The 8,508-nt window shown below is 41.5% G+C and overlaps 1 pseudogene across 1 annotated transcript; it reads left to right on the top strand.

Moving 5' to 3' along the window:
• The first annotated feature begins 2,431 nt into the window (after positions 1-2,431).
• On the top strand, positions 2,432-5,834 carry LOC147425892 (putative transcriptional regulator SLK2; annotated as a pseudogene). Its single transcript, XR_015186138.1, has 8 exons — positions 2,432-2,646; positions 2,742-2,839; positions 3,165-3,379; positions 3,456-3,524; positions 3,611-3,708; positions 3,888-3,981; positions 4,058-4,126; positions 4,822-5,834. The product of XR_015186138.1 is annotated as a putative transcriptional regulator SLK2 (transcript).
• The last annotated feature ends 2,674 nt before the right edge of the window (positions 5,835-8,508 follow it).

Below are 8,508 nucleotides of genomic sequence, written 5' to 3'. Positions count from 1 at the left end.
GGAGTGCAACTTCTGGCAGAGTGGGGTATCTTGAAATGCTTGCAATGGAAACCCTAGCAGATTATAACTTGAAATATCTCGACATCTCTTAGTCGATGTCTCTTCTCGAGTTGATAACCTTGGAGGTTCGGTACGATTGCTATCTTGGGACTACCATCACCGCCAAAGAAACACTGTCTGTCCAAGAGCTGGTGGACCATGCTGTGCTCGGCTACGACCTTGCGGAATGAACCTAACCCTAATTTTTGGTGCAGGTTCCAAGATGGAAAGTCAATCGACTTTTCGAGCTCGACTAATGTCGAGATTGCTTTTTAAGCTTGAAATCTGTTTGAGAACCTGTTTGGTGATCCTGTTTGAAATTAGTTTGAAATGGATGGTATTCGTTTTGAACCCCGTTTTGGTGCCGATTTGAAATGTTTGACTCTGGTTTTAATACTAGTTCCATTGATTGGTGATTTTTACTCCCGGGTGGAGAAGTGAGAAATACTGTTTTGGCATTGTTTGAACCTCGGAACGACGCAGGCCGATGCCTGGGGAGCGTTTGGTTGTATGCTAGAAAACCTCCAAACGACGCAGGACGATGCCTGGGGAGCGTTTGGTTGTACAATCCTCTGAGCTCATGGCCCGGACCTTTTTAGGTTATTTGCGGGGGGAGTGACAAGGTAGTCGTAGAGTAGCTTCATCCCGCAGACCGTTTGTCTCGGGGGAGTGCTCAACGGCGTTGTTTGTTGTGTCTTGTAACATGCATATGTAAGCATTTGTGTTGCATTGTGATGTGCCAACCACTGAATATTCCTAATCGGATGAGATTGCCTAGGTATGTAATTTTAGTGCATTAAGACACCCGTAGAAGATCAGTACAGTTTGGGTGTGATGGCTAATTTTATGCTGGAATATCAAGAGTTCCGATCTGGACGAAACGAGAAGCTAACTCCTTGATCAAAAGAGCCGAAAGGAGAAGCTAACTCCTTAACTAAAAGAGCAAACTGATTGTCCGTCGGAATGCCCCTTGGATTTTTTTGAGCTAACTTGAGTTGTTTTGCAAATATGTTGTAATCGCGGACGATTACTCTCTTTCAAGAAGGGGAGATGTCACAAACTACTGACATGTCAAAGCCTAAAGAATGGAGCCAACTTACAGATGCCGACCGAGGGGCCTAAACCCTGAGAAGAACAAGTAGCAGAAGAAGAGGAAGTCCTACCAACTTCAAACGGGGGCCCCGGTGACATAAAGGGATTAAAATAAAGCAGGACTCACACACACTCACGCAAAGCTGATGACGTGGCAGTTGTACGAAAGTTTCGGAAATTACACTGACTGATGACGTGGAAGGCTGTACGGATTTCTGCGTTTTGCGTTGGTTGATGATGTTGCAGGCTGTACGGATTTTTGTAAATTATGCTGGCAGCTTTTGGCATTGCTTTTGGGACCAAAAGCTTTTGAGTTTTCAAGGCCTTTCACTGTAATTGCTTTTCAGGCCAAGGGCCTTTAAATATGAGGTTAGGGATCATTCTCTGGCATGCTTACTAGAGAAGGTGCAGAGTATGGAGTACGGGCTTGTACTGTGTTGATGCAATATAAAGAAATACCGAAAGGGGCGCCAATACTCTTTGGGGTGGAATTCCGCCACTCCGTGTCGCGTGTCGTCTCTCTCTCTCTCTCTCTCTCTCTCTCTCTCTCTCTCAATTTAGTTGTTATTGAAGTGCTAAAAGTCTGTTCAGTTTGTTCTTTTCTATTGGCACGTGGTGCCCGTCTTGTGACACCCTAAAATCATAATCAACCAAATGTGTCTTGCCAAAAAACCATGCATTCTTAACATTACATCCTAAACTCTAAGATCCTCAATTACTGAAGAGCGGAGTTTAGGTTGTGCCAAGACCAATATGCTCATACCATTATCAAAACCAGCTAAAATGGTCCTCATCAGATTATGCATCGAACATTTTGGACTTTTGATACGATGGATATGATTTGTGGTGTCTCTATGTCACTTAAGTTGGCTTTTCCTCTTGTTGATTGATGGTCATGTTGGTATCGTCAATCTTTTTCACACACAATTGAATTTTGACATGTAGCTAATTATTTAGATCCACGAGGTCTTTGCGTTGGGGGGAGCTAGACATGTAACTTATAATTTAAACCCATCCACTCAGCACTAACAATTAAAATTTTGAATAGCACTAACATCCCATCTAACATGAGAAACATTGTTTTGATGCGAAATGTTTTGGCCTGAGTATCCATACGTTTAAGAACTCTTAAATACTTCTACTGCTTTTACCTCAAAGGTACTCTACTTGTGGGGATGTTAAGGGAAATTCCCTCCAACAAGCTATAAACAAGTGACTTAAGTTGGTGGCTTAGGTTTTAAATGTCGCTTAATCCATAGGCGGACATGATTTTAATGTGATTATTGCTTGTTCATATAAGCTTCTTAGGAAAGTAACTCTTATTACTCTTTTGCCTGCTCTTAATGCAATTATAAGGTGCTGCCAGGAACATTAAGGCATTTTGACTAAAAGAGTTTCAAGGTCGGCCATGAGCAACTCTACGCACAAGTGTATCCTGCTCTCAAATTCTTATTCGGTATCGGGCATGCTTTTTGTGAAGAGCTTCTCTTATAACTTTAAGGAAAGCCCGTTGAAGTCAGTTAGTGTATTTCCTACAAGAGTAGTGTTAACAACTTTGGTCAGTTTGTTGATTTTATCTTTCTCGTCTGTCTTGTGTTTTGCATTGGCAGGACAATAATTGGCGAGAGTTTACTGCTCTCGGAAAAGATGGTGTCTGTCCCTGTGCAGTACTGGTGGCCGGAATCAGCCAAGTGGAATTTTCCCATAGGTAAGCTTGCCTTCATGTGAGAGTGGCTTGATAGAAAATATTACAGTAGGAGTCACCTTCCTAGGGCTAGTGGTCACCATTCCAACAACAAGCAAGGTGTACTCTACTTAAGGCTAGTTTGTGGCTGCTGTGGATAGGAAGGGAGGCTATTGTCCTCTTTAGTATTTTGCTCTCAAGATAAAAAATTTAGGGCATTCTTGGCATGTGCAGGAACTTTGGTGTTGCGAATTATGTGGTGCAAGTCCTGGTCGTGGATTTTGTCTTGCAATCCTACTGATGTGCAACTTTGTCTTGTTGCCTGATTTGGACATGTTTTTGAGAACAGAAGTTGCTGTTGAGGTCATACCCAGGCTTTGCAAGTCCAAATTTGACAATGGGGAACTTGAGGAGCTACTCTTTGTGGATCTTCCTCATGAGTACAGACTTAACTCAGGACAGACCGTTCTTGAATACAAAAAAGCTGTTCAAGAGAGCGTATATGAGCAGCTTCGAGTTGTTTGGGAGGGTCAACTAAAAATTGTATTCACCTCAGAACTGAAGGTAGCTGGACTATAAATCATGATTTGAGTTTTCGTCTGGGTTCAAGCAGAGAATGACTTCATTTGCGTTTGAGTAGGTTCTATCCTGGGATTTTTGTGCCAAGAGTCACGAAGAGCTCCTGCCTCGTTGGAGCATTGTACCTCAGGTATAACTTGTGTGAAGATTGTACTGTGCCCTGTTTAAAGGCTCTGTGCCCATTTTTTAACCTCCTCTCAATTCGATTATGTGTAGGTAAATCAGCTAGTAGCTCTGGCTTCAAAATATCAGTCTATGGCACACAGCAATGGAAACGGTATTTCTGTAGAGGAGCTTCAACCAATCTGCAAAGTGTGAGTGCTAATGAGACTGGTCGATCCCAATTGGAATGTTTTGTGCCATGTCTTTAAGAACCCTTAGTTGGCCGTGTGCTTTTGTATTGCAGAAATTGGCATTTTCATTGTGATACTTTGTTGGGTGCAGATATGTTGTGGCATCATTCTCTGATTCTATGTTTGTTTTGTGTCTGCAGGTTTGTGGCATGTGCTCACCAATTGGCAAACAGTCTGGAGCCACCTTGTGTGAATGAGCTTGGGTTTACGAAACGATTTGTTCGCTGTATACAGGTAGAGATTGGTGATTTATCGAGTTCTGCATTGCAGCTTGTTAGCTGTGGGTTGTTGATTTTTTATTTTTGTGCAGATTGCTGAAGTTGTAAACAGCATGAAGGATTTATTGATTTTAGCTGCAACAACAATTTAGGCCCTATTGGTATGGTTTATGTATTCTTTTTTATTTTAGTTCAGGATCATACAGCTATGAAGTAGGAGTGTAAAAGCGAAAGTTCAGACAACTCTTTAACAGCAGGCTACCAGCAATATTGGAGGAAAGAAGCACTATAAAGTATTTGAAAAAAGCTAGGAAGCTAGGAACTTTAATGCTAGTGTGACCACTACTGCACTGATGTATGCACCCATGAATCAAGCAAGCCATACCAGCACAACAGACAAGCGCAAGGAACAGGCAACAAGGTCATCTCTTAGCCAATGAGGCTCTTCCCTAAACTTTAGGGCTAGTATCTTTAAGCTGCGAAATATGGTCATTAACTTATTTCTTCTGGGTAAAAGTGCGGTGATGTGTCAACCTTGTCCCCTGATATTAATGAAACTCGCCTTCAATATGGATAACTTGAGAGACTGAGAGAGACAGATTATAGAGACAGGGAGAGAAGGTTCAGAGTGACACAGGCCTGACCTGGAACGATGGGGCCCTTCACGGGGTTCCTCCAGAATCACAAGTGTATAGGCTTAAATTCAGCATGGAATCACCAACAAACAATAGCAAACAAATACTGAGTTACTCCTCACTTGCACATCTGTTGGCCTCCTCTGGTTCTACATTCTATGCTCCTTCCTGATTGTTTAAGCAGATTGAGGATTGAATTGCGTTCTGTTCTCTGTTTCCAGAAAGTCTTGCCAAATTTCCTACTCTGAGGCAGTCTGTGGCAGTTCAAGATCTTACGAGACAGAATAAGTCCATGGGACTGGAGAAATTACCAGTTACGGTTTCCTACATTCAAAGATTGAGGATCGAGGGAACATCCTAGGGCGATCTGTGTCTGAGAAAATGAATGTAACGCAGTCATGGCTTCCGCAACAGGGTATTAGGTCTCAGCAAAATTTCTTATATGGAGATCCATCCGCTATTGGGACCCCAATTGCTGGTTGCAGTGCTGCAGCTAACGTGCAACAGGCCTCCCCTACTGGTTTCTCCCCGTTGACTAACATTTCTCAACCATTGGTCACTCCCTTTCAGAAACCTTATACGGGGAGTCCTGGTAGCATGAGTTTGCTGCTTCGGCCATCTTTTCAGCAGAATCTACAAACTATTGATCCAATTGGTGGTGCACCGGTGCAGCAGTTTGTTCATGGAATGATCAACTCACAGCAAAGGCCTGGCCCAGCTTTAGGGCAAAAGAACATCGGAAGCTTAGGTTTGAACATGAGAAATGCAGAGGGAATGCTAGCAACTAGCTTATCGAGAAGCTTACCAGGATTCAATACCTCTATTGACAGTGTCAGTGGTCAGCCAGCGGGGACAGGTCCCATATCTGAAGCTCGCCAGCAGCAACTTTAGGCAGGAAGTTGATTTGATACAATGGTTTAGCTAATAAACTTTTGGATTGAGGAAAGCTGACAACTTGAACCAGAGATTTTTTTCTAGCTTCAGTTTTAGTTTTAAGAGGTTTGAGAATTTAGAAAGAGGATGAGGCTGTAGCAAGGACAGAAGTTGTTCCAGAATGAGAATGAGATTGTAGGTTGCAAGGTGTAGAGATACATTGTCCTCTCCTTGCACCAAGACCAAGGCCAAGGCGAAGGTTGTAAAGTTTTGTGTTTTTTGGGGGGTTGGTGTGTGCATAGCGAGCGTTTTGGAACAGCAAAACATGTGAACAAAGCAAGTAGTCCCTCCCTGTTGCTTTGTCTCTGTGCATAAAAGTCCTCCATGAGTATTCTGTTTCTGCATCTGCTTCTGCTTCTGTATATACATCTACGGGTTTGCGTTCGTTTGGTTTTGAGAGATGGTTCTGTCTCCGTTTCTGTGTGCTGCTGGGTCGATTGAGACTCGAGAGCCCCATGAAAAGTTCCTTCGTGCGCACCTTCTACTAAGGCTGTGATGAAGTGAACTTTTGCTTCATTTGTGGTAAGAACAAGGCCGTCACGAACTTGACGACGGCGGCATTGCCTGATCAGAGACAGAGAGAGAGAGAGACGAGCACAACGTTCCTCTTCAGAGTAGCGTTGCCAACGAGAGAGAGAGAGAATTGCTTACAGAGTATTGCCTGAGACGAGAGCCACCGGGGAGAGTTTGCTGCTGTCGACTTTTTTAAAGTGCGTGCTATTTTTATTGCAACAAGCATGGCTCCAAAGAATAGCATCTTAAAATAGCTTCAAAAAGCCTAAAAGTTGTGTACAACATTTCATAGGGACCAGGCCTATATAACTGTAGGCAGTGCCAACAATCATACTACAAAGTATTGTAGAGTCTACACCAAAACCATAGTAAGTCTCAATTAGATTAGAGACTAAGTTCTTCAAATATAAACACTTCAAATCACAGCAAGTCAATCAAAATAAATGCTTCAAATATAAACGAAAATAGAAATCATTATTACTTCACCCTTTGTGAGTTCTGAGGAAAGGAAGTTGTGTCATGTTTGCAACACAATCCACATAGGGAATAGGATGGTTGGATAGTTGCATCTATTGTATGAAATATCCTATCCACCTCATAATGTGTGAAGCTTAGTAGACGATAGTCATGCGACTTATTTTAAGTGGAAAGTGATTTTGAGAAGTTTAGTCAACCATAATATGTAAGGCTTAAAAGAATCCAACTATAGTGCTTATATGTGTGGCAAAACAACTACTCTTTTTAACTTTACAAAAGTGTTAATGGCTGTACAGATTTTATGCATATTATTCAAACTTATTTTTAAGTTATATTTACTTGATGCATTGGGTCATTAATTAGTTTTAGATTTAATTTAATCTAATTATGATTAAACTATGAATGAGATATTGATCCATCCACCATAAGCTATATGAACTTTAATGTCAGTTGCTCAACTCAATAAGAGCATCTATCGGAGCCACTTTCTTTCCATCGGGTTGCTTCTCTATGTATGTCCAGGTTTCAAACCTTAATTTAAAACCACTTACCACTATCCTCTTGCACACATTTCTTTTATATAAAACAATTCCATTATACAAAGATAATAGGAGGCTTGCTCTAAAAATATCATCAAGATGTCTAGTTATGGTTGGGATTGAGATTTTATGGTCAACAAGTGATCTGCTAAAAAGAAGTCTAAAGAGACCAAAATGCCATAAGAATTTTGCTATAGGTTGAGCAAGGTGCTAGGGGGACATAAGGGAGCTGTCTTGGGCAAAAGTCGTAGTTTTCCATGGATTGCATCCCATCACCAACCAAGTATTCCGAAAGTGACCATACCAGCTTTATCTATGCTACCTCTTGAGCCCAATTAACTAGATTTGATAGAAATTGGAATTCTACAAGTCAAGCAAGAAATGGTTTATTACTAAGAAAACTAAAGTAAATTCGTAGAAGTAATAGAGGGAGGGTTTGAGAATCCCTACTTTTAGGAAAGTGGGCGTTGAAATTTTGTGGCCCTCAAAAATTTGGGAGAAAAGAGCTTGAAAAGGCGAAGACTGATTCATAGCCAATAACGAAGGGTAGATGAGGTTGAACGTGCAAAAACCAAAAGTGCAGAAGACGTGTCTAGAAAGCAATGGAAGAGACGAAGCCAAAAATCATGCACCAAAAATAAAAAACCCACGAGCCTCTATAAAGGGCCAGAGAACTCTGCAACAAGATTTCTGCATGATGGTGAGAGCACACAGAACCGGCAATCTTGCCACTTCTCTCCTACAACTCTATCCAAGGCAACCAAGGCATGGTCCTTGGCAACAAGGCTACCATTGGTTGCATGTGAGGTACAATCATTTTCTTTCCAAGAGGTCTCCTATCCGAGTAGAGTTCTGACCCAAGCACGCTTAGTCGAAAGGTAACTAAACAGTGAGTCAAACCTCTTTGTTGTTCATACCTCCAAAAGAAACTGGGGTTAAACTTGAATTTGTTGTTTACCCAAGCTATATGAAGAATAAGCATTTGACGAAATATCTAGAATTAGTTAAGTTTGAACGTAGGTAGGTGTGTGATGGTGGGTACATGGGTAATTACTTCTTTTTAATCATAGGTATATGGTATGTGAAGAGTGGTGCGCACAATAAGATGTGTGCCTAGGTGAATAGATGCATAATTCTATGCCTTAGGATTGTATCTTCACCACTTTTCCTATTTATTAGTTGGTATATCTACTTTGTCTTACAACTAACAGGAGAAGGGTTGTGATTAATTCCACCTTGTTTTCCTTGTTTGTGTACTGCGTAAGAGATGGCCTAGAAGAAAAATATAAGAATTTTGAGTGCCGTACTTGTAGCCCTAGAGAATCTTCAAACTGTGGGGCAAGTAAATGAAAATGCATCTATCCTCAATTGCATGCCACCATTGTCCCCACACTTGTCCTCGTAGGTCAAACCCTCAATTTTTGCGTTGTTAACACATGAGCCTAC

This window comes from Adiantum capillus-veneris, chromosome 24 (assembly GCF_014529385.1).
Source record: "Adiantum capillus-veneris isolate H3 chromosome 24, ASM1452938v2, whole genome shotgun sequence".
NCBI lineage: Eukaryota > Viridiplantae > Streptophyta > Polypodiopsida > Polypodiales > Pteridaceae > Adiantum > Adiantum capillus-veneris.
Note: the sequence above shows the minus strand (reverse complement) of the source record. Positions and strands in the feature narration are given on the sequence as shown.